This window comes from Equus przewalskii, chromosome 9 (assembly GCF_037783145.1).
Source record: "Equus przewalskii isolate Varuska chromosome 9, EquPr2, whole genome shotgun sequence".
Taxonomy (NCBI): Eukaryota; Metazoa; Chordata; class Mammalia; order Perissodactyla; family Equidae; genus Equus; species Equus przewalskii.
In genome coordinates this window covers 8,160,008-8,185,108 of record NC_091839.1, presented here as the reverse complement: position 1 = coordinate 8,185,108, position 25,101 = coordinate 8,160,008, and the positions used below count along the sequence as shown (strand labels likewise).

At 42.6% G+C, this 25,101-nt stretch overlaps 1 long non-coding RNA gene across 4 annotated transcripts in view; it reads left to right on the top strand.

Moving 5' to 3' along the window:
• The window catches only part of LOC103558436 (uncharacterized), a 36,611-nt gene extending 22,991 nt beyond the window's left edge, over nucleotides 1-13,620 (top strand). For 3 of the 4 annotated variants that reach the window (XR_011522248.1, XR_011522249.1, XR_011522250.1), the window contains exons 4-5: nucleotides 9,385-9,620; nucleotides 10,120-13,620. This is a non-coding gene — a long non-coding RNA (uncharacterized lncRNA). Of the gene's footprint in view, nucleotides 1-9,380; nucleotides 9,621-10,119 lie in introns of all 4 variants that reach the window. The other variant, XR_011522251.1, reaches the window with a different exon arrangement.
• The last annotated feature ends 11,481 nt before the right edge of the window (nucleotides 13,621-25,101 follow it).

Below are 25,101 nucleotides of genomic sequence, written 5' to 3'. Positions count from 1 at the left end.
GTCTCAAAATTATAAAAGAAAGAGGAGACATTACAACTGATACCACAGAAATATAAAGGACCATAAGGGGCTACTATGAACAATTATATGTCAATAAATTGAATAACCTACAAAATGGACAAATTCCTAGAAACATACAACCTACCAATACTGAATCGTAAAGAAATGGAATATCTGAACAGATAAATAATGAGTAAACAGATTGAATTAGTGAACAAAACCCTCCCAGCAAAGACAAGCTCAGGACCAGATGGCTTCACTGGTGAATTCTATCAAACATTGAAAGAATTAATGCCAGTCCCTCTCAAATTATTCCAAAAAATTAAAGAGGAGTGAAAAATTCCAAACTCATTGTATGAGGCCAGCATTACCATAATACCAAAGCCTGACAAAGACACTACAAGAAAGAAAACAACAAACTAATATCCCTGGTGAACATAGATACAAAAATCCTCAACAAAATACTAGCAAACCAATGTGGGATGTCAGTATCATGGGGGAGGGAGCTCTCCTGGTGAAAGGTCCCGTCCATTATACAATGAAAAGGACATTCATATTCCAACAGAGGACATCCACACAACACAAAATATGTTTGAGAGACCTATGCAACCATACATCAGAAGGTGGAGGTGCTGGAGTCCCCTTCAGAGGAGGTGGAATGGGGTAAGAGAAAGATTTACTCCCTCCTCAAAAGACTGAAATCTGGGGATTGTGCGCGGCCATTGAGAGGGAAAGAAAAGAGGAGGGGTTGAAACTATAAGGAATCAATCAGAAATATTGGAGATGAAAGACACAATGGATGAGATAAAACAAAATATGGATTCCCTGAACGTTAGCACTGATATCATCAAGGAACAAATCAGCATATTGAGGACAGACATACTGAAATGCTGCAGATAGGAGGAGAGATAACTAAGACTAAAAAGAAATGAAGAAAGTCTCCAAGAAATACCCGACTCAACTAGGAAATGCAACACAAGGATTATAGGTATTCCAGAGGAAGAAGAGAAGGAAGATGGAGCAGAAAACTTGTTCAGAGAAATAATAGTGGAGAACTTCCCAAACCTGGGGAAGGAGATGGAAATCCAAGTAAAAGAGCCTATCACACCTCATAAATATGTCAATGTAAAAAGACCTGCTGCAAGGCATATAGGAGTGAAACTGGCAAAAGTAAATGACAAAGAAAAAATACTAAGGGCAGCAAGGCAGAAAAAAATGACTTACAAAGGAACCCCTGTCAGGCTGTCAGCAGATTTCTCAGCAGAAACCTTACAGGCTAGGAGAGACTGGAATGGTATATTCAAATCTTTGAAAGACAAAACGTTTCAGCCAAGAATACTCTATCCAGTGAAAATATAATTCAGGTAAGATGGAGAAATACAACCTTTCCCGGATAAACAAAAGCTAAGAGAGTTTGTAGCCACAAGACCCATACAATAAGAATTCCTAAAGAAGGCTGTCACATCTTACCAAAAAAAAAAAAGGTAAAAAGGGGATACAAAGCCTAGAGTAAGGAGATAAATAGGCAGACAAAATGAGAAAATTGTAGCTATACATCAGAACAAGCTAGCAAATACTCAAGTATAACATTAAAGATAAAGGGAAGGATGGGCCAGCCCCATGGCTGAGTGTTTAAGTTTGCATGCTCCACTTTGGCAGCCCAGGGTTTCACCAGTTTGGATCCTGGGCGCAGACATGGCACCACTCATCAAGCCATGCTGAGGCAGTGTCCCACATGCCACAACTAGAAGGACCCACAACTAGAATATACAACTATGTACTGGGGGGCTTTGGGAGGAGGAAGAAGAAAAAAATCAGACTGGCAACAGATGTTAGCTCAGGTACCAATCTTTAAAAAAAAAAAGTTAATCTACTGAAAAAAATTAAAAAGATAAAGGGAAGGAAAATACCAAAACCAAAGATAATCTTGTCATTTCAACCACAAACACACAACGCAAGATGGCATAAGATGTGACAAAAACAACATAGGAGGGAAGAAGGAAAGGGAATTAATCAGTTTAGTCTAAGGAAATAAGAGGCCATCAGAAAATGGCCTCGATTTTCTATGAGATTTTGCATACAAACCTCATGGTAACCACTCAACAGAAAAGCAGAACAAAGACACAAATAATAAATGAGGAGAAACCTAAGAAACCCAGCATAAAAAGCTACATAACCAATTGGTAGGCCAAAATACACGGGGCACGAAACAAAGGAAATGCAGGATAACCAGAAAAAGAGTGATAAAATGTCAGCATTAAGCCCTCATATGTAAATAATCACCCTAAATGTAAATGGATCGAATTCTCCAATCAAAAGACACAGAGTAGCAAGATGGATTAAAGAACAAGAGCCAACAATATTCTGCCTCCAGGAAACACATCTCAGCTCCAACAACAGACACAGGGTCGGAGTGAAGGGATGGAAGACGATACTCCAAGCTAATGGCAAACACAAGACAGCAGGTGTCACAATACTTATATCAAACAAAGCAGACTTCAAGATAAGATATGTAAAGAGAGACAAAGAGGGGCAGTATATAATGATCACAGGGACACTCCACCAAGATGACGTAACACTTAAAAATATCTATGTACCCAGGGCCGGCCCGGTGGCACAGCAGTTAAGTGCACATATTCCGCTTCAGTGGTCTGGGATTCACTGGTTTGGATCCTGGGTGTGGACATGCACTGCTTAGCAAACCATGGTGTGGTAGGCGTCCCACATATAAAGTAGAGGAAGATGGGCATGGATGTGAGCTCAGGGCCAGTCTTCCTCAAAAAAAACCTGAAAAATCTGTGTACCCAACACAGAAGAACCAAATTTCATAAAGCAACTATTAACAAACCTAAAAGGAGATATTAATAATAACACAATAACATCAATAATAACACTCACATCAGTGGATAGATCATCCAGACAGAAAGCCAACAAGGAAACAGTAGAATTAAATGAAAAGCTAGACCAGTTGGATGTAATAGGCATATGTAGAACACTCATCCAAAAACAGCAGAATATGCAATCTTCTCAAGTACACATGGAACATTCTCCAGGATAGACCATATGTCGGGAAACAAGGCAAGCCTCTATAAATTTAAGAAGGTTGAAATAATAAGCATCTTTTCCAATCACAATGCTATGAAGGTAGAAATTAATTTCAAGAAAAATGCTGAGAAAGGGACAAAGATGTGGAGACTAAACAACAGGCTATTGAACAACCAATGGATCACTGACGAAATTAAAGGAGAAATCAAAAAATATCTAAAGACAAGTGAAAATGAAAACATACATATCAACTCATATGGGACGCAGCAAAAGTGGTTCTAAGAGGGAAATTCATTGCAACACAGTCTCACCTTAACAAACAAGAAAAATCCCAAATAAGCAATCTCAAATTACACCTAACTGAATTAGAAAAAGAAGAACAAACAAAGCCCAAAGTCAGCAGAAGAGAAATAATAAAAATCAGAGCAGAAATAAATGCTATTGAAACAAAAATGGGAGTAGAAAGGATCAATGAAACCACGAGCTGGTTCTTTGAGAAGAGAAATAAAATTGACAAACCCCTAGCCAGACTTACAAAGAAAAAAAGAGAGAAAGCTCAGATAAATAAAATTAGAAATGGAAGAGGAGAAATTACAACAGACACCACAGAAATACAACAGATTATAAGAAAATACTATGAAAAGCTATATGCCAACAAAATGGACAACTAGAAGAAATGGATAAATTCTTAGACTCTTACAACCTTCCAAAACTGAATAAAGAAGGAATAGATAATCTGAATAGAGCAATCACAAGTAAAGAGATTGAAACAGTAATCAAAAACCTCCCAAAAAATAAAAGTCCAGGACCAGACAGCTTCCCTGGAGAATTCTGCCAAACTTTCAGGGAGGACTTAATACCTATCCTCAAGCTATTCCAAAAAATTAGGGAAGACAGAACACTTTGTAACACATTGTACAATGTCAGCATCACTCTGATACCAAAGCCTGACAAGGACAACGTGAAAAAGGAAAACTACAGGCCAATATCCCTGATGAACATAGATGCAAAAATCCTCAACAAGATTTTGGCAACCTAAATACAACAATACATCAAAAAGATCATACATCATGATCAAGTGGGATTTATACAAGGGACACAGGGATGGTTCAAGATCCACAAATCAAGCGGTGTGATGCACCACATTAACAAAATGTGGAATAAAAACCACATGATCATCTCAATAGATGCAGAGAAAGCATTTGACAAGATCCAACAGCCATTTACGAGAAAAACTCTTAATGAAATGGGGGTAGAAGGAAATTACCTCAACAGAATAAAGGCCATATATGACAAACCCACAGCCAACATCATACTCAATGGGAAAAAACTGATCGCCATCCCTCTGAGAACAGGGACAAGTATGCCCACTATCACCTCTCTTATTCAACATAGTACTGGAGGTTTTGGCCAGAGCAATTAGCCAAGAGAAGGAATAAAAGGAATCAAAATAGGACATGAAGAAGTGAAATTCTTGCTATTTGCAGATGACATGATCTTATATATAGAAAACCCTAAAGAATCCATCAGAAAACTATTAGAAATAATCAACAACTACAGTAAAGTTGCAGGGCACAAAATCAACTTACAAAATCAGTTTATCTTTCTATACTCCAATAATGAACTTACAGAAAGAGAACTCAAGAATACCATCCCATTTACAATCGCAACAAAAAGAATAAAATATCTAGGAATAAATTTAACCAAGAAGGTGAAGGGCTTATACAATGAAAACTATAAGACACCATTGAAAGAAATAGATGACGACCTAAAGAAATGGAAGGATATTGCATGCACACGGATCAGAAGAATAAACATAGTGAAAATGTCCATATTACCCAATGCAATCTACAGACTCAGTGCAGTCCCAATCAGAATCCCAATGACATTCTTCACAGAAATAGAACAAAGAATCCTAAAATTCATATGCGGCAACCAAAGACCCTGAATAGCTAAAGCAAACCTAATTAAAAAAAAAAAAAAAAAGCTGGAGGCATCACAATCCCTGACTTCAAAATGTACTACAAAGCCATAGTGATCAAACAGCATGGTACTGGTACAAAAACAGGCACACAGATCAATGGAACAGAACTGAAAGCCCAGAAATAAAACTGCACATCTCTGGACAGCTAATCTTTGAGTAAGGGGCCAAGAACATACAATGGAGGAAAGATAGTCTCTTCAATAAATGGTGCTGGGAAATCTGGACAAACACTTGCAAAAGAATCAAAGTAGACAATTATCTCATGCCATACACAAAAAACTAAAATGGATCAAAGACTTGAAGGTAAGACCTGAAACCATAAAATTTCTGGAAGAATATATAGGCAGTTGTTCCCCCACATGCCTATCTGGGTGAGCAGTGTGGGATAGGTTGCCGAGAGACCAAAGAAAAGACCCAGAAACAGCAAACGAGACATATGGGTTTACTGGGAGTTACTTACAGGGAAGGTCCAGTGGCAGCCAACTGGACAGCAACATCCACCCACTACAACCCTCTAAGAGAAGCTTGCTTAAGTAGGCAGAGGAACAAAGGCTGTGAGCTTGCCAAGAAGTATCATCCCTGTATGACCTGCATTGCAAGGACCAAAGCCCCCCAGAGGGCCTCCATGTTCCCTCAGACTGCGAGGGTCTTGGTGCTAACTCTCCCATGAGAAAGCACCTGAGTTGTTGGCCAAGCCCAGGACTGTTATCATCGTGAATGCTGGTGCACAGCTCAGACAGGAGACTCAAGGACACATGGTTTTTAAAGGGGCACTCTGGGGGACTGGCCTGGTGGCACAGCAGTTAAGTGTGCACGTTCTGCTTCAGCGGCCGGGGGTTCACCAGTTCAGATCACGGGTGCGGACATGGCACCGCTTGGCAAGCCATGCTGTGGTAGGCTTCCCACATAAAAAGCAGAAGAAGATAGGCACGGCTATTAGCTCAGGGCCAGTCTTCCTCAGCAAAAAGAGGAGGATTGGCAGCAGATGTTAGCTCAGGGCTAATCTTCCTCAAAAAAAAAAAAGGGAGGGGCATGCTGGATAATGCCCCTACAGTAGTAACTGTCTTTGACATTGAACTTAAAAGGATCTTTTCGAATACCATGTCTTCTCAGACAAGGGAAACAAAGGAAAAAATAAACAAGTGGGACTTCATCAGACTAAAGGCCGTCTGCAAGGCAAAGGAAGCTAGGATCAAAACAAAAAGACAACCCACCAATTGGGAGAAAATATTTGCAAGTCATATATCCGACAAGGGGTTAATCTCCGTAATATATAAAGAACTCACACAACTGAACAACAAAAAGACAAACAGCCCGATCGAAAAATGGGCAGAGGATGTGAACAGACATTTTTCCAAAGAAGATATACATATGGCCAGTAAGCATATGAAAAGATGTTCAACATCACTAATCATCAGGGAAATACAAATCAAAACTACACTAAGATACCACCTTACACCTTTTAAAATGGCTATAATCACTAAGACTAAAAATAACAAATGTTGGAGATGGTGTGGAAAGAAGGGAACCCTCATACGCTGCTGGTGGGAATGCAAACTGGTGCAGCCACTATGGAAAACAGTATGGAGATTCCTCAAAAAACTAAAAATAGAACTACCATATGACCCAGCTATCCCATTACTGGGTATCTACCCAAACAATTTGAAACCTGCAATCCAAAGTGACCTATGTACCCCTATGTCATTGCATCACTATTCACAATAGCCAAGACATGGAAGCAATCCAAGTGCCCATCGACCGATGATTGCATAAAGAAGATGTGGTATATATATATACAATGGAATACTACTCAGCCATAAAAAAGACACAATCATCTCATTTGCAACAACGTGGATGGACCTGGAGGGTATTGTGTTAAGTAAAATTAGCCAGACCGAGAAAGACAAGCACCATATGATTTCACTCATATGTGGAAGATAAACAAACATACGGACAAAGAGAACAGTTCAGTGGTTACCAGGGGAAGGGAGCTGGGGGGTGGGCACAGGGGGTGAAGGGGGTCACTTATATGGTGACGGACAAGAAATAATGTACAACTGAAATTTCACAATGATGTAAACTATTATGAACTCAATTTAAAAAAATACTAGCAAACCAAATTCAGCAGCACATAAAAACAATCATACACTATGATCAAGTAAGAATTGTCCCTGGGATGCAAAGATGGTTCAACATATGCAATACAATAAGTGTGATACACGCATTAACAAAATGAGGGATAAAAATCATATGTCGTCTCACTAGATGTAGAAAAGGCATTTGACAAAATTAAACACCCTTTCATCATAAAAACTCTCAACAAATTAGGTTTAAAGGTATGTACCTCAACATAATAAAGGCCATATATGACAGGCCCACAGCTAATATCATATGCAGTGGTGAAAAGCTGAAAGCTTTTCTTTTAAGATGAGGAACAAGACAAGGATGCCCACTCTTGCTACTTCTGTTCAACATAGTACTGAAAGTCCTAGCCAGAAGAGTTAGACAAAAAGGGAAATAAAAGTCACCCAAATCTGAAAGGAAGAAGTAAAATTATCTTTCTTTGCAGAGCACACAATATTATATATTGAAAACCCTAAAGACTCCACCAAAAAACTGTTAGAACTAATGAACAAATTCAGTAAAGTTGCAGGACACAAAATCAACGTATAAAAATCAGTTGTATTTCTGTACTAACGATGAACTATCCACAAAAGAAATTAAGAAAACAATCCCATTTACAACAGCATTGAAAAGAGGGAAATACATAGGAAGAAATTTAACCAATGAAGTGAAAGATCTATACACTGAAAACTGTAAGATATTGATGAACAAAATTGAAGAAGACGTAAATGGAAAGATATTCGTGTTCATGGATTAGAAGAATTAATATTGTTAAAATGTCAATACTACCCAAAGCTATCTACAGTTTCAATACAATCCTTATAAAAATTCCAATGGCATTTTTCACAAGCGTAGAAAAAACAATCCTAAAATTCATATGGAACCACAAAAGACCCTGAATACCCAAAACAATCCTGAGAAAGAACAAAGCTAGAGGCATCATACTTCCTGATTTCAAACTATATTACAAAGCTATAGCAAACAAAACAGTATCGTGCTGGCATAAAAACAGACACATAGACCAGTAGAAGAGAATAGAGAGCCCAGAAATAAATCCACGGACTTACGGTCAACTCCTCTTTGACAAAGATGCTAAGAACAAACAGTGGAGAAAGGATAGTCTCTTCGATAAATGATTTTAGGAAAACTGCATATCCACATGTAGAAGGATGAAATTGGACTCTTATCTCACACCATATACAGGAATTAACTCAAATGGATTAAACACAAACATAAGACCTGAAACTGTAAAACTATTAGAAGAAAACATAAAGAAAAAGGTCCTTGACATTGGTATAGGCAATGAATTTTTGGCTATGACCCCAAAACACAGGCAACAAAACCAAAAATAGACAAATGAGATTGCATAAAACTAAACAGCTTCTGCATAGCAAAGGAAACAATATATAGAAGGAAGAGAAAACCTGTAGAATGGGAGAAAATATTTGCAAACCATACATCTGATGAGATCAATATCCAAAATATATCAGGAACTGAAACAATTCAAATTTACAAGGAGCTCACTGTTGTAGTTTGCCCTCCCCGAGACTCAAATCCGATTGTCTAAGTCCTGCCAAAAAATGGATTCTATCCTGGGTTGGATGATCACTTTTGTTCCAATAAGCTGAGGTCAAATATAAGCATGGCCAACCAGGCCTTCTACTTCAGTATGGCAGGTTAGTGTGGGTAATTAAAAGAATGAGACATAGGCTGAGGGAGGGGAGCACCCCAAACAATGTCTACTCAAATCAGCATTGGGCTGAGACTCTTAAGAAGATAATAATTAAAGATTCAAAACCATTCTTTGGTTTGTTTATTTATTCCACATCCATGTGCCAAGCATTTGCTCTGGGCAGGCATGATGCCAGGCCATGGGGACACAATAAATAAGCCACCATTCCTGCCAAGTCTAATTAAACCAGGAAAACATGATCCAACGAAGGAACATAAGGAGAGTCCCGGGTGCCCTCATAGAAGTCTGAACTGGTTCTGGGATCTGGGCTCAGAGAATTACTTAGTCAGCCATATAAGGCTTATGGGAGTCAGGTCCAAAAGATTTCCTGCAGCAGTGGTTGTCAGCCTTGAGCATGCATCAGAACCATTTGGAAAGTTTGTTAAACATTAGATTTCCAGGCCCTGCCAACAATCTGATTCAGTAGGTCTACTTTAGGAGCTAGCAATTTTTCATTTCATTTCTTTTCTTTTCTTTTCTTTTCTTTTTTTTGAGGAAGATTAGCCCTGAGCTAACATCTGCTGCCAATCCTCCTCTTTTTGCTGAGGAAGACTGGCCCTGAGCTAACATCCATGCCCATCTTCCTCTAATTTCTATGTGGGACGCCTACCACAGCGTAGCTTGCCAAGCAGTGACCTGTCCGCACCCCGGATCCGAACTGGTGAACCCCAGGCCGCCGAAACGAACGTGCGCACTTAACCGCTGCACCACCAGGCCAGCTCTAAATGTTTCCAGGTGATGCTGATTCTCCTGATCTGGGGTTCATACTTGGGAACCAATGACTTAAGAGTTTTGGGTGTTGAAAGATAAAAACATAAGGGGACATAGTTGTTGACTCAATGTCACGGAGCTGTGACCTAGCATTCAGCATTTGGGGAACTGAAAGTGTTTGGGTATGACTAAAGTGTAGGATGTGTTTTGAGAGTGGTGAAGGGAACTAGAGGTGTAAGCAAGGGCTAGATTGTCAAGGACCTTGAATGCCAAGCACAGGAACTTGAACTTTATTCTGTAGGTAGTGAGGAGCCATTACAGGAATTTAAGCAGGGCGAGGGTATTTTCATATGTAAGTTTCAGAAAGATCACAATAGTCTGGATAGACAGGGGTGGGAGGGAGAAGCAGGACCATCAGGAGTCTAGATCATGGTTAGCCTGGGCCTGGCTACCCCTGAGGACTTACGGGCCCTTGTCAGTCCCTTTTAATGAGCATGATGGTATCACAGTCCTTGCTCTGCAGGTCTCTGAGTCTGCATCAATTCCACCGGTTCTGACCCTGGAACTTTAGTGAATGACCCACCACTCAAGGCCCTCCAGCTGCATCAGTCTTCTCTTACAAGGTCCAGATGGAGCCATCAGGTTTGATGATATCAAGATTGGTCTTGTTGCTCCATTCCTTCAGGGAAGTAAGATTCCACGCACTCAGATGCCACCATAGAGAAGATCCAATAATCCACCCGTGTGTGCTGGCTGCTGACCATTCGCTGTTCCACCTGGCTCTTGAAGGGAGAAACACTGCTGTCCACTGAGGCCTCCTGTCCCCTTGATCTCCATTTCATCTTCCAGATGGGACTGCAGGCATTTGCTGATTGTCTAGGCTTCTTCCCTGGTCTGTCTCACCCCCACCTGGATGTTCTTTGCTCACGGGAAGGGAGGGAGGGGCTGCTGAGGGATCTGGGTGGCCCCCCATGGCTGTGTGTTGTCTCCAAAGCCTCCCTCTTCTGGCAGCTGACCACTTCATGTATCGCCCTCCAGGGTACTTTGAAAAGTGAACATGAGTTCATTCTGATCCCACATCTAACACATTATCACATAGATCCTTCTATCTTCCTCCCTGGCTTATCTGTAAACTCCTACCCCAACAGTGAGAAATCTCGTTCATCTCATTTGCCATTCATTCAGTTAATTGCCTAATTCCAGTGTACATTTCTAGTAGTATCAGTATTGTCACCCTGTCCCCACTGTGAAGCAGCTTTATCAACTAGAGTACAGTGCTTATGGACAGTTTCTGTTGCCTTTAGTTTTACAGACTCAACTCATTTCTGAAGTTACGTTGATCAACAACTTTCCCCCCAACTGTTTCATTGAGATGTTTCATACATTTGTAATACAATTACTATATATTATCGCTTTGTCACATTCTGCATTCCATCCTGGGATTCCGCTGATCTCCTAAGTGATTTTTTGTTAATTAGCATGCATTAAGGTTTACAGTTTGTGCTGTAAAGTTCCTTGGGTTTGACAAATGCACAGTATCATGTATCCGTAATTGCAGCATCATACAGAATGATTTCACCGCTCTAAAGTATCGGCTGTGCTTCCTCTATTCGACCCTTTCTCCCTCCCCAAACCCTTGGCAACCACTAGTGTTTTTACTTTTTTTTTCAATTTTGCCTTTTCCAAAATGTCATATGATTGGAGTTATACAGTATGTAGCCTTTTCAGACTGGTTTCTTTTACTTAGTAATATGCATTTAAGGTTCATCCATGTCTTTTCGTGGCTTAATAGCTCATTTCTTTTAATTGGTGAGTAATATTCCATTATAGGACACACTATGGTTTGTTTATCCATTTACCTATTGAAGGGCATGATTGCTTCTAGTTTTTAGCAATTATAAACAAAGCTGATATAAACATTTGTGTTAAGTTTGTGGACATAAATTTTCAAATCTTTTGAATATAAACTTAGGAGTGTGTTTGCTAGATCATGTAGTAAGACTATGCTAAGATTTGTAAGAAACTGCCAAACTATCTTCCAAAATGTCTGTACCATTTTATATCCTCACCAGCAATGAATGACAATTCCTGTTGCCCTTTATCCCCACCAGTAATTGGAATTTTCAGTTTGGGGATGTTTTACCATATTAATAGGTGTGTAGTAGCAGCTCACTGTTGTTTTCATTTGCAGTTTCCTGATGGTAAATGATGGCGAGCGTGTCTGCAGATGTTTATTGGCCGTCTGTGTATCTTCTTTGCTGAGCTGTCTGTTCACAGCTTCTTCCTCTTTTTAAATTGGATAGTCTTCCTACTGTTGAGTTTTAAGTATCCTTTTTATATTTTGCACAGGAGTTCATTAACAGATGGGTGTTTTGCAAGTATTTTCTCCCATTCTGTGGCTTTTTATTCTCTTAACTGTGTCTTCTTTCGAGCAGAAGTTTTACATTTTAATGTAAAATACGACTCGTTAATTTTTTCTTTCATGGTCATACTTTTGGTGGTGTATCTAAAAAAACATCACCAAACCTAAGACCGCCTAGATTTTCTCCTGCGTTTTCTTCTAGGAGTTTTATAGTTTTGTGTTTTGCCTTTAGGTCTATGATTCATTTTGAATTAATTTTTGTGAAAAGTATAAAGTCTGTGTCTGGATTCATTGTTTTGCATATGGATGTCAGATTCTTCCACCACCATTTGTTGAAATGCTTATTCTTTCTATATTTAATTGTTTTTGCTCCTTTGTCAAAGCTCAGTTGACTCTATTTGTGTGGATCTGTTTCTGGGCTCTCTATTGAGTTCCATTGATCTATGTGCCTGTATTTTCACCAATACCTAGCTGTCTTGGTCACTTTACAGCTTTGTAATACAAAGCTTTGTCGTAAGTCTTGAAATTGGGAAGTGTGAGTCCTCCAACTTTGTTCTTCAGTTTTGTGTTGGCTGGTCTAGGTCCTTTGCCTTTCCATATAAACTTTAGAATCAGTATGTCAATGTCTACAAAATAGCTTACTGAGATTTTGGGATTGGGCGGAATCTATAGATCAAGTTGGGAAGAATTAACATTTTAACAGTCTTGTGGCTTTCAATCTATTAACATAAAATATTTATTTAAATATTCTTTGATTTCTTCAGAGGTTTGTAGTTTTCTTCATATATGTTGTGTACATATTTTGTTAGATTTATCTCTAAGTATTTCCTTTTTTTGGATGCTATTATAAATGATATTGTATTTTTAATTCCAAATTCCAATAGTTCTTTGCTGGTGTAGAGGAAAACAATTGACTTTTGTATATTAATCTTGTATTTGTTATTGTCATTATCTTTTAGTTCTAATAGGTTTGTAGTAGTATCTTATTGTATTAATTTACATTTCTCTGATGGCTAATTATGTGGAACATCTCATGTTTATTTTCTATCCATATTATTTTCAGTGAAATATCTGTTTATATCATTAGCCTGTTTTCTAATTAGATTGTTTGTTTTATTACTGTTGTGTTTTGTTTTTTTTTTAAAGATTGGTACCTGAGCTAATATCTGTTGCCAGTCTTCTTTTTTTCCTCTTTTTTTCCTTCTTCCTCTTCTCCCCAAAGTCCCCCCGGTACATAGTTGTATATTTTTAGTTGCAAATCCTTCTGGTTGTGCTATGTGGGACGCCGCCTCGGCATGGCTTGATGAGTGGTGCCATGTCCACGCCCATGATCCAAACCAGTGAAACCCTGGGCCACCAAAGCGGAGTGCGTGAACTTAACCACTTGGCCACAGGGCCGGCCCCTTATTACTGTTGAGTTTTGAGATGTCTTTATGTATATAGTAGGTAAGAGTTATTTGTTATATCTGTGGTTTGCAAATATGTTCTCCAAGTCTTTCACTTTTCTTCCCATGCTTTTAATGGTCTTTCAAAGAGAAAAAGTTTTTAATTTTGATGGAGTCCAATTTATTGATGTTTTTCTGTTAGGAATCTCATTCTATGCACTATCATTGATATGTTTCCATGGTTTCAAAAATCAAATATATTTAGATGATAACAAAATCCCTGTAGCCCGGTCTGACAACTCCGTTGACTCCTCTTCCTCTCTCACACCCGACGTTCAATCCAGCATAAACTGTCAAAGACACAGCCACACACACATATGTACACGTACACAAATATATACAAAACCAAACCATCTTTCACGCCCACCACCCTTTCCAAGCCGCTGTGGACTCCCACCTGGACCTGCTGCCCTGCTCACTCTTGTGTTCTCTTCCCGTCCCGCAGCCAGGATGGTCCTGTTAAAACCCAAGTCAGATTAGGTCTCACTTTACTCTTTGCTCAGACTCCCCCAATCCATGTTTAGCTTACTCACAGCAAAATTCGAAGCTCTTACCACGGCCTACGAGGCCTTCCACAACCTGTGCCCTCCTCTCCACTCTCTCCTCGTCTCCGGTGCTCCCCTTGCTGACTCCATTCCAGGGGCATTAGCTTAAGAGCTGTTCTCTGAAGACTCTGGACATCCTGCATCGCATGTAGCCGTTCCTTCTGTCCAGATGCTCTTCCCTCGGCTATCTGCATCGCTCTCTCCATCACCTCTTTCAGGCTTTTGCTCATACGCCACCTTCAGATGAGGCCCACCCTTCCCACCCAGGTAAATCGAACTCATGCTGCTTTCAACCCCCATATCCTGCTTTTGTCTCCATAGCATTGTTACCTTCTAACATACTAGAAAATTTACTTATTATGTTTGTTGCTTATTTTCTTCCCCCACAAAAGAACATAGGTTCTGTATGGGTTTGAATTTTGCCTGATGTTTTCTCTTGGTTCTGGCACATAGAACAGTGCCTTAACAAGGCCTCAGTAAATACGGTCAGTGAATAACTGACTGAATCAACTGCCTGTGACACAGGCATCTCATAGTATTCGGAGTTGAACTTAATGTTTTTCCAAGATTTTTAAGAATTCATACATCTAAGTCAGAAAGTTAGGATGGGCCTCATCGTGCTGCAGTTACGTCCTCGCCACCCCACGTTTAACTCTACTAGAGCAGAGCTCAATGGGCAGTGTTTGCATGATCCTGCCAAGGCTCCTCTGTCTCTGGCTGGACCCCATTCAATTCTTTCTTTACACAACAGCCACAGAGATTAGAAATATCTCTATAGCTACATATCACTGTCACTTTTTTGCTTCGAATCTTCTCATGGCTCTCCGTTATTTTCAAGCTAATGTCTAAATGCCGCGTGGTGTGTAGGTTGACATTCCTTGTTTACACTCCATCCACACCTTGGATGTCACTGTTCCACTGACTCACACCCTCTCCCTTGCCTGCCTGTCACGTGCTATTTCTTTGGCCTAAAATAGTCCTTTGCCACCTGGTGCTTCTCCTCCTTCTTCAGGTCTCAGCTGCAGTCTCGTGTCCCCAGCTGTAGCTAGATGCCCCTCTTACCTTCTCTGCAACCTTAACACTTACTCCTTAGGATGTAATTGTTCCGTCTTCATCTGTCTTTCCTAGTGTATTGTAAACTCCTCCAGAAAGAATTGTCTTTCACCTCCACATGCCCACGGCCTAGTGCGGGGTCTAGCGTGCAGTCATCATTCACTAAATGTTTTAGTAAAATATTATGTGAAGAGCAGAGGTCAGTGCCTACTGCCGGCCTCTTTCCTCCATCTGTAAGATGACTCTCCTGGCTGCTGAAATGCTTTAAGAGGATTACATTTTCAGCGACTTGGAGGTGGCAGAGACACAGCATGAACTCTGGGGTCAGCTCAGCTTGGGGAGAATTGGAACTCTTGTGGTTTGGTATTTGCAGTGGTTGAGACTAGAACCAGACTTACACATATCTAGGATCTGGCATTGGTCACTAATTTGGTGACTTCAGGCAAATTAGTTGAGAACGTTGTGCCTATTCTTCATCTGCCAAAGTGAGGATAATAAATATACATACATCATTGGGCAGTTGTCAAATTTTTTGTTTTCTTTATTATTTATTTATTTTGAGGAAGATTAGCCCTGAGCTAACATCTGCCAATCTTCCTCTTTTTGCTGAGGAAGACTGGCCCTGAGCTAAATCCGTGCCCGTCTTCCTCTGTGTTTTTATATGTGGGATGCCTACCACAGCATGGCTTGCCAAGCAAGTGCCCTGTCTGCACCCAGGATCCAACCCGGCAAACCTCAGGCCGCCAAAGCGGAACGTGCGCATTTAACCACTGTGCCACCAGGCCGGCCCATCAAATTTTTAGTTTTCTTTATAGTTAACTAATTTTAGCACTTTTTCCCCAAATAGTAACTCTCCATCCCTATTCCTGTAAAAGGAAGACATGTACTGAGGGGTCCTTGTGCTTTTTTAAAACAGAATGACAAGAATTGCTCAGTCATATGTCACATCCTAGGTCTATAATTGTCATTGGTATATGTGTAGATGTGTGCCGTCTTCCCTCACTTGCCCCGGCTCAGGAACCTGGATGCTGCTGACTCCATACTCTCCAGTGAGTGAGTGTGAGTAAGTAATTTGCCTAGGTCTAAATTAAAAGAGAAAAGTCAAAAAAGAACTTGCCACATTAAAAAAGACTCATTGTGTAGAGTCTGGATTCCTAGTGTGCACCAGGGATGACCCAGCAACTCCGAGGTCAGAGAGGCGGGTGAGAAGCGGCAGCTCCACCAGGCAGGGCCGCGTCACCTGCCCTCCCTCCCCCCACTGGCCAACTGCATCCTGGGCCACCGTTCCCTACACTCAGGACGCAGTTTGAATGGTCACTTGTGGCCATCAAGTTGAGCTACTTTCCAGACCCCATTAGCTGACACACAGGACCTTTAAACGGTTAAATCTCTCTTCGCATGTTACCGTTCATACAAGTCACTGTTTTTTCCACATGTGATTTACAGAACAAAGACACATGAGACTTATGTAAAGAAACAATGACAAGGCTTTACTTATGAGACACATAGAAGACAGACAAGGGTTTCAGGAGGAAAATGGGGAAGGGGAGGAGGCAAATGTAGGCAGCAGTGGGCATCGCAGCTGCTGTGACTGGTGGGAAATGGGCCGAGGGCCTCCTCCTCCTGGGCTGAGGCCTCTCTGACTGCGAGTCTGCCGGGCTAACAGCCTCCAGCCACCCAAGCGTGGGGGCAGGTCTTCTGGGAAGGGGATGGGAATAGAATGTTGTCCCTCTGGAGAGAGAGCTGACTGACTTGGTGGGGGGAGTGGGTCCCTGAGTGTATCCTCCCTCAGGGGCAGTTCCCCAGGGAAGGCTGGTTGCGCGATCTCCCACAGTCCTCCTCAAAGGTACCAGTGAGGAACACGCGCCAAAACCTGAGGGCCCCAGGAATGCAACCTCCTCTTACAACCAGACTGGGCAAGACAAAGGATTAGGGAGGCTGATCCCCCAGCCCCTTGCAAAGATGCCAGGAGGAGAATGATGTCTTACCTGCCCTCCAGCAGGTCACCTCCAGGGAAAGCCACGAGGCAAGCTCTACCTGGGCTTGCACTGGAAACAGATCAGTGCAGGGTAGGCAGGTTGGTGGTGTGTGCACGCCTCTCTCCAGGCCCCACAGTGGAACTCTTTCACAGCCGCGAGCGGACTTTCATCTGGTCTCATTCTGCCTTTTTGCCCCAATGCTTAGAGGTCTTGGAGCTCCAGCTTGCTAGGGGAATGCAGAGATCCGGGACAGATTCGCATGACCAATCAGGTGGGCCTGGTGGACAAGTGGACGTGGCTGTTTCTAGAGGCAGCTGTTCTCTCAGACCAGCGTTCATTTCCTAGAGCCTGGGAACTTGGATCCTGATCCAGAGGAGAGTGAACTGGTTGATGGCCCAACAGTTCTGCCCCAACAAAGCCCTGATGAGGTGATGAGGGAACCCCAGAGGCAAGGCGGCTGCTTGCTTTGCCTGCGCCAGAGCCAGGGTTCTGGGCATAAAGGCTGCCATGGATGCGCATCTAAGCACAGCCTCGCTCTCCGTGGTGCAGGGCCTTCCACTGGCAGCAAGAACCTCCGCTGGATGGGCCCTGGGCTCTGACTGAAGGTAGGGACGTTAGTGCTTTCAGACACAGGATTATCCTTAGGGGGGCTGGGCTTCCTGATCAACATAGAGGGACTCTGGCTTGGGCGCCCCAGGTGTTCAGGCCCAGACTTCCCCCTTGACTGTGGCACTGGAGGCCTCTATCGTTTCTGCTCCAAAGCTGAGTGCTCCAGTGGTGGAGCTCAGACGTGGGGCAGCCTCTCTGCTCCCCAAGCCCATCGGTGCTGCTGAATCTCCCAGCCTGAGGGGTGGAGCTGTGCTGCCAGATGATGAGCAGTGCTGCCAAATGTTGGGCCTAACATTGCTCACACCACCAGGTGTGTAGGTGGCAGCTGTAAAGCCAGCGGCACTGTCCATCATGTCAGAGGGGAAAACAGTTTGGGGGCCACTAAAGGCTAGCTGTCTGCTGGCATGGGTGCCCTAGGTGGAAGTTGCGGCTGATGAACCCTCAAAAGCTGACTGTGTGGTGCTGGCCAAACTGGCTGGCCTGGAGTAGAGGTGGAGGCTGGGACTAGAGCTGGAGCTGTGAGGTCTCCAAACTGGGAGGAGCTGTCCAAGGTGGTAGATTGGTGCTACTGCCCATCAGGGGCTCCAACTGTGGGCTGAGTGGGGTGCGGCTCCAGAGCCCAGGGAAAGCTGAAATGTTGGGATGGGGCCTGAGACGCTCCATGCAGGGTGGTGGTTTCTGTGGCTGAGGCAGCATGGCCACTAAAGGGTGTCTGTCGGGCCTGGTCAGATGGAAAGAAGCTCACACTGGAGCCAGCGGGAAGCCCCAAGAGGAGAGTGTGGGAAGGTGGAGGGATGGCCCTAGGTGTGGCCTGAAGGTCACAAGCAGGCTGGGAGCCGAGCCTGCAGATTTGCTAGCTGAGGGGCTGGAACTGACTTCAGAAACAGCAACTAGCAGGCCACTGGGGAGAGGAGCACTAGGATCAGTAGCTGGAGAGGGAGGGGTCTGTGAGAAGGAGACAGGAGAATCCACACACGTGCTTATAGAGGACTTTGCTCTGTGTAACAAGATTCACAGGAGGATTGAGGTGCCGGGGACAGGGGGAAGGTGGAACTGGAATCGGCTGCAGCTGTGTCCGAGGTGTTGGGGTGCAAAAGAGGGGAAGCTGACGGAGGAGCGGTCCTCCATCAGACAACGGACGGGGAAAGGGAAGGCTGCAAGGCACTGCAGTGCAGACGGCCTCAGTCTCCTCCCCAGGCCATTGCTGATGCGCTGGCAGGCTGCTTCCTTCTCCAAGTCCTGGTCCACCTAGCTGGGGCAAGTGGGGGGAGGGGGTGTCACCTAAGTGGCAGCAGAGGAATTTTGCATTTATTGGATATAGAACTGTCTGGTCTACAGTTCCTGGTGTTCGTTTCTGCCCTGAGGTGGCATCTGAAACCTTTACACTCTGGATCTCCTCTGTGATCCCACTGAATCTGAGGACCTGGACCCATGGCCCTCCTTCCTGTGTGGACCTCTCAGGCAGCAAGGGGTGCGAGGTGGCTGGACCCTTCTCCTCTGCAGTGGTGGGAAACCTCGAGTGGAGCTGTATGAGTTCGTAGTAGCCTTTCATTTGGTGCATGAGGTCCTAAGAAAAATATGGGATTTCTTAATGGAAGTGTCTGCTGAGCTCCTAGAATAGAGGTTTCTCTTCAATGGCCTAGGCCTGGGCTCAAAGCCAGAGAGGCCTGCACTGACCATGGGGGGCCTAAATACAGACTGTAGACTCCCAGTGCTGTGGGGGGGCCCCTTCTCGGATTGTCCCGCTTCTCCCTGTCTGCGGGGTATTCCTCCTGTTTCACTATTCCTTTCCCACTCTCTCTGAGGTCCCTCAATATCATCTCCTCTGCGCAAGGGTCTAGGGCATGACTGGATGTTCCAGGGGGCATCAGGGGACTACCTCCTCCTATTCCAAACAGAGAGTCAGTTTGCCCCCAGGCAACTGAGCTGCAGGGCGTCGTGGAGTTTTGAGCAGACAGCACCCACTTCCTCTGATTTCTGTGTCAGGACACTGAAGCAAAGACCCCAGAAAGGAACACGGGGTCTGCAGCATCTAACGGGATGTAGTTACTGGATGCTGGCAGCACCGTCTGACAGTGTTCTGGGGCAGAGGCAGACAGATGAACTCAGTGGACCAGGGCAGAGCTGAGGCCCCTGTGTGGGACCTGTGTGTCCCAGGGGGTGGAGCGGTGGCAAGGACAGAAGCTTGCCCAGGTAAGGTCTCATGACTAGCAGTTCTGTAATATCACAGGGCAGGAGAGTTCTTCCTGAGCTTCCCACTGGGCCAGAGGCAAAGCTTGCTCTGCTTGGCGTGTTGCTGAAGGTGCATATTTGGAACGTGCGAGCAAAGACAAGAAGGGTGATCGAAGTGCACGGGGGAAGGGTGCACATGCGCAGAATGCTCAGGGAAATACCCCCCAAGGCGAGACTCAGCTTCCCTGTGCCCTCTGACTCTTCTGTGCCTCCTGCTGCTGAAGGGAGACGGGCTTATTGGGAGGGGCAGGGGCTCCTCCTCCACTCGGTCCCAGTGCCCCAGGGGGATTGTGCAGGACAGGGGTTCTTGAGGCTGCAGAGCGGGGACCACTGGGGAGTCGGGCTCAGGATCTTTGGTGCTGGCCAGAGGTGGCAGCTTTGAGATCAGCAATTGTGTGTCCATCTGTCCTTTCCCCTGGGGATACTGGAGGAGGGAGCTGCTCAGAACAGGAGTAGAGGCGCCATCCCGATCCTGTTTGTGAGTGGGGTTCGTGGTGCTAGGCTGTAAGAGATGTACTCACACTGTGACCCAGCAGTCCTACTGGGTATTTACTCAGGAGAAATGAAAATTTGTGGTCATTGCAGAATCTCCATGTGAAAGATTTTAGCTGCTTTATTCATATTTCTTAGATAAAAGGCTATGCAGGGTATACGTATTTTCTTGAGTGAGTATATGTGCGTGTGAGTGTGTTTATTTGTGGTACTCCAAGGATAACAATTTGTATATCAAACTTTTCAAAGTCTAATTAGAGTTAGTATTTTACCATTTCAGGTGAAATGTAGAATCTGTAAAACCATATAGATTCTTTACCCTTCATTTTTCATATGATAGTTGTCTTATGTATTACATCTATATGCATTGAACCCTCCCCCACACACAGTGGTATAATTTTTGCTTTCAAAGTCATATTAACATTTAAAGAATTTAAGAGGAGAGAAGTAGGCTATTGTATTTATGCAAATATTTACTGTTACTATTACTCTTCCTTTATTCCTGAAGTTTCAAGCTTTCCTTCTTGCATCATTTGCCTTCAGCCGGAAAAAGCTCCTTTCTCATCTTTTTCGAGGATGGCTGGTAGTGAATTCTCTTAGTGTTCCTTTATCTGCATCTACCTTTATTTTTCTTTCATTCATTAAGGATATTTTTGCTGAATATAGAACTCTAAGGTTGATAATTCTTTTGTTTCAGGATTTTAATGATGTTGCTCCACTCCTGGCCTCTATGGATTCTGACGAGTAATCCTAAATTCTTCAAATTGTTCTCTCTCTTTGGCTGTCTGTCTGTGTATCTATATATTTTTTTCTAATTGCCTTCAAGAATTTTTCTTCATCTTTGTTTTTCAGCAATTTGAATATGATGTGTTATGACATTTTCTGAGCTTCCTGAATCTTTCTTTCACCAAATTGGGAAGTTTTCAGCCATTTTTCCTCAATTATTTTTTTCTGCATCAAATTGTCTCCCCTCTTTCTGGAACTCCAATGAAATGAATCTTAAAGCTTCTGATATTATCCCACAGGTCTCGGACACTTTGTTAAGAGTATGTGTGTTGTGTATAAACATTTTATTTTGGAAAAGTTTTAGATTTAAACATCTATCGTAAAGATTGTACAGAGAGTTCCCATATACCCCACGCCTAGTTTCACATGTTATAAATGTCTTACATTGGTGTGGTACATTTGTCACAATTAAGGAATCAATATTGACATATTGTTATTAACTAAAGCCCAGACTTTATTCAGATTTCATCATTTTTCCCCTAATATCCTTTTTGTGCTCCAGACTTGCACCCATGACACCACATTATGTTTAGGAATCGTGTGTCCTTAGGCTCCTCTTGGTGTGACACTTGTCTTGTTTTTGGTGACCTAGAAACTTTGGAATATTACTGTCAGACATTTTGTAGAGTGTCTCTATTGGAATTTATCTGAGGTTTTTCGCAGAAGACTTAGATAATATGCTTTTGGGAGGAAGACCGCAGAGGTAAAGTGCCATTATCATCATACTGTGTCAAGAGTATGCTATTAACATGACATCACTGTTGACATTGACCTTGATCATTTGGCTTGAGGTAGTGTTTATAAATTTTCTCCAGTGGAAAGTTACACCTTTTTTCACTATTTCCATACTGTACTCTTTGGAAGAATGTCATTATGCACAGCTCGCACTTAAAGAGTGGGGAATTATGTTCCACTCTCTAAGGGCATAGTATTTATATAAATTATTTGGAATCCATCTGCATGGTAGATTTCTTTTTTCCTGTTTATTTATTTATTTATTCAGTCATTTATGTCAGTATGGACTCATGAATATTTATTTTATACTATGGGTTATAATCCAATGATACTTTATTTTGTTACTAAAGTTGTTGCACCTTTGGCAACTAGGAGCCCTTCTAAGTTTGCTCTGTATCTCTTTGACATATCCCCATCCTCTCAAGTTTGGGGGCGGGGGTGGTTTTGAGCCCTTTTTGGCCTTAGAAGTGGCTCCAGCCTCATCTTGTGTATGCCCTGCCCCATTCCTAGAATCAGTCATTTATCTAAGGAGCTTTCCTTGAAAAACACTCTTAGGAACCAAGGTCTGGTTGCTGGGGTGCTCACTGTTACTGGGGGAATGTTGCTTCTAGGTTCTCTCAGTGGACAGAGCAAGGAGATATATGTGTGTATATTAACACATGTGTATACACATATCTATAAATTTTTTTTTTGAGGAAGATTAGCCCTGAGCTAACATCTGCTGCCAATCCTTGTCTTTTTGCTGAGGAAGACTGACCCTGAGCTAACATCCATGCCCCTCTTCCTGTACTTTCTATGTGGGACACCTGCCACAGCATGGCTTGCCAAGCGGTGCCATGCCTGCACCGATGATCCAAACCAGCAAATCCCGGGCTGCCGGAGCAGAAAGTGAGAACTTAACCGCTGCACCACCGGACCGGCCCCCACATATCTATAAATATTTTTCTATCTAACAATCTGTATCTACATTAAGATAAATGGGAGTTCATACTTATGTGGCTGTTAATTTTTGTTGAATATATTTTTCTATCTGTTCTTCAACTTGTATTATTTCTATTGATCTGTCTTCAAGTTCACTGACTCTTCTCCCTTCTCCATTCAGTCATTGAGCTCATCAGTGAAGATTTCACTTTTAATATTTTATTTTTTATAGTCTCCATTTGCTTCTTTTTCATAATTTCTATTTCTCTGCTGAGAACCTCTATCTTTTCATTCATTTCAAGAATATTTACCTTTACCTCATTGAGCATGGTTATAATAGCTGCTTTGCTTGATAATTTCATATCTGGGTGATTTTGAAGTTGGATCTATTGATTGTCTTGTCCTTTGAGAATTGATTAGACTTCCCTAGTTCCTGGTATGTTATTTTGAGTAGTTTGGGGTGGTATCCTAGACATTTTGCATGTAATGTTGTAAAACTGTGCAGAATGATATTTTATTTGATTGTTTTTGGAAGCAGTCGACGCCGTTATGCTTAGTCTGTGTGTTTTGCTTGCCTTCTGTTGGCGGTTGTTCCAGTCTCGGTGCAGTTTTCAAGACTTGGCTCTGCTGTTTGTGTCCACATCTCGCACACATCACTCAGGGGTTAATCTGGGGCTCGAGTGGAGGTTTATGTTGTGGTTCACTTCTCAGAGACTTGGCTCTGCTTGTGTGGACCTCTTCTGTGCATGTGCTGCTCCCCGTGAGCCTGGGACTCCGGTTAGTTTATACACAGGTATAAGTGATGCCATTTTCCAGTTCTCGCCTCTTCAGGATTTATCTCCATTCTCAAACTTGCAAGGGCCTCTTTTACATATTTCTCTAAGGGTTTAACCCTTTGTGCTGTCATGCGGTTGTGACCAGGTCGGCCTTTGAGGTGACAGAGTTAGCCAGAGAAAAGAGGCAAAATCACTGGGGATTTCCCCCACACTCTTCAGACAATGGGAGGCCCTTCACCTCTTCCTTGGCCAGAGAGCCACGTAATCGCTCAGGTGCCTGTGCCCCTGCTGAAACTGCAGTACCCATCATAACCGGTATGGTCTTTGGGGTGGGCCAAGAGAGTAAAACAAAATGAAATGAAACAGGGGTAGGCCCCACTCCCTGACACACAGAGGCATCCCCTCCCTGCCGTCTGGCTAGAAATGGGGGGCTTCTCCCAGTGGTTTGCTTCCAGAGCCTGCTGTGCAGTCGCAGGATTCCACTCACCCTCGGGTGACAGCAAGGAGATGAAGGCAGAAAAGCAGCCACTGTAATCGCCCCTTACAGGTGGTTATTCACATTTTTACTTCTGTCCCCATTTGTATGGCATTGTTTGCTTTTTCACTTCTCTAGAGTGTTTTATTTGTAATCTGCCTGCAAGAGAGATCATTTGTAAGGATCTTGCTCTATTTTGGCTGGAAACAGAAGTTTATAATCACTTCAGAAATAAATTTTTTATGGATACATATGTAAGAAATGTTTTACAGTTATTTATAAATATTTTAAATGCTACCATTATAGACCAAAATGTTAATAGTGCTTACCTATAAGTAATGCCATTCATTTTGTAATTTTCTGTATTTTCCCATATTTCTGTGACTATAATTGTTTTACTTGTCTCATTAAAAAAAACTTAAAGCAATTTTGACTTCAGATCTCCTACTAATTCCTAATGTGGGGGACTGGAATTGGCCACCCCAAGATATGCCTCTTTGGCATAAGGATTATTTTGGGCTGGTTACTTTTAAAAACTGCAGACAAGAAAGAAACTCTAAAAAGTAGAATTTACTTACCCTTTGTTAAGAGACATTTACATTTGTAAAGGAAATCTCCATCTGTAAAAGTGTCTCCCTCTCTGTACCAGGAAGAAGGGGAGATGACCTTATCTCTAGAAACTCATAATCAATGGGGTTTATCTCTAGAAACTCTTAATCAATGTGGAAGGCAAGGACTTAAATCTGCATAATAATCTTACTCTTGTTTACTGTATTTGTCTGGTAACCTCCCCCAACATCCTCCTTTGTCTTTAGCTGAAGATGATATTTAAGGTGGGGGCTTCAGCCATTTTGGTGAGTTGCTCAGTTTGCCTTAGCCTCTCCCATGTATACGTGTTATAAAGCTTTGTTTAATTTTCTCCTGCTATTCTGTCTTGTGTGAATTTAATTCGTTCTCCGGCCAGAAGGACCCAGAGCGAGTAGAGAAAATGTCTTCCTCCCCTATACTAAGTAACCTTAATTTAGGTGCTAGGTTTTTTGACTTGAGCAGACAGAATAGTAGAAAAAGGGAGAATGTGGATGTCAGATGGTGGCA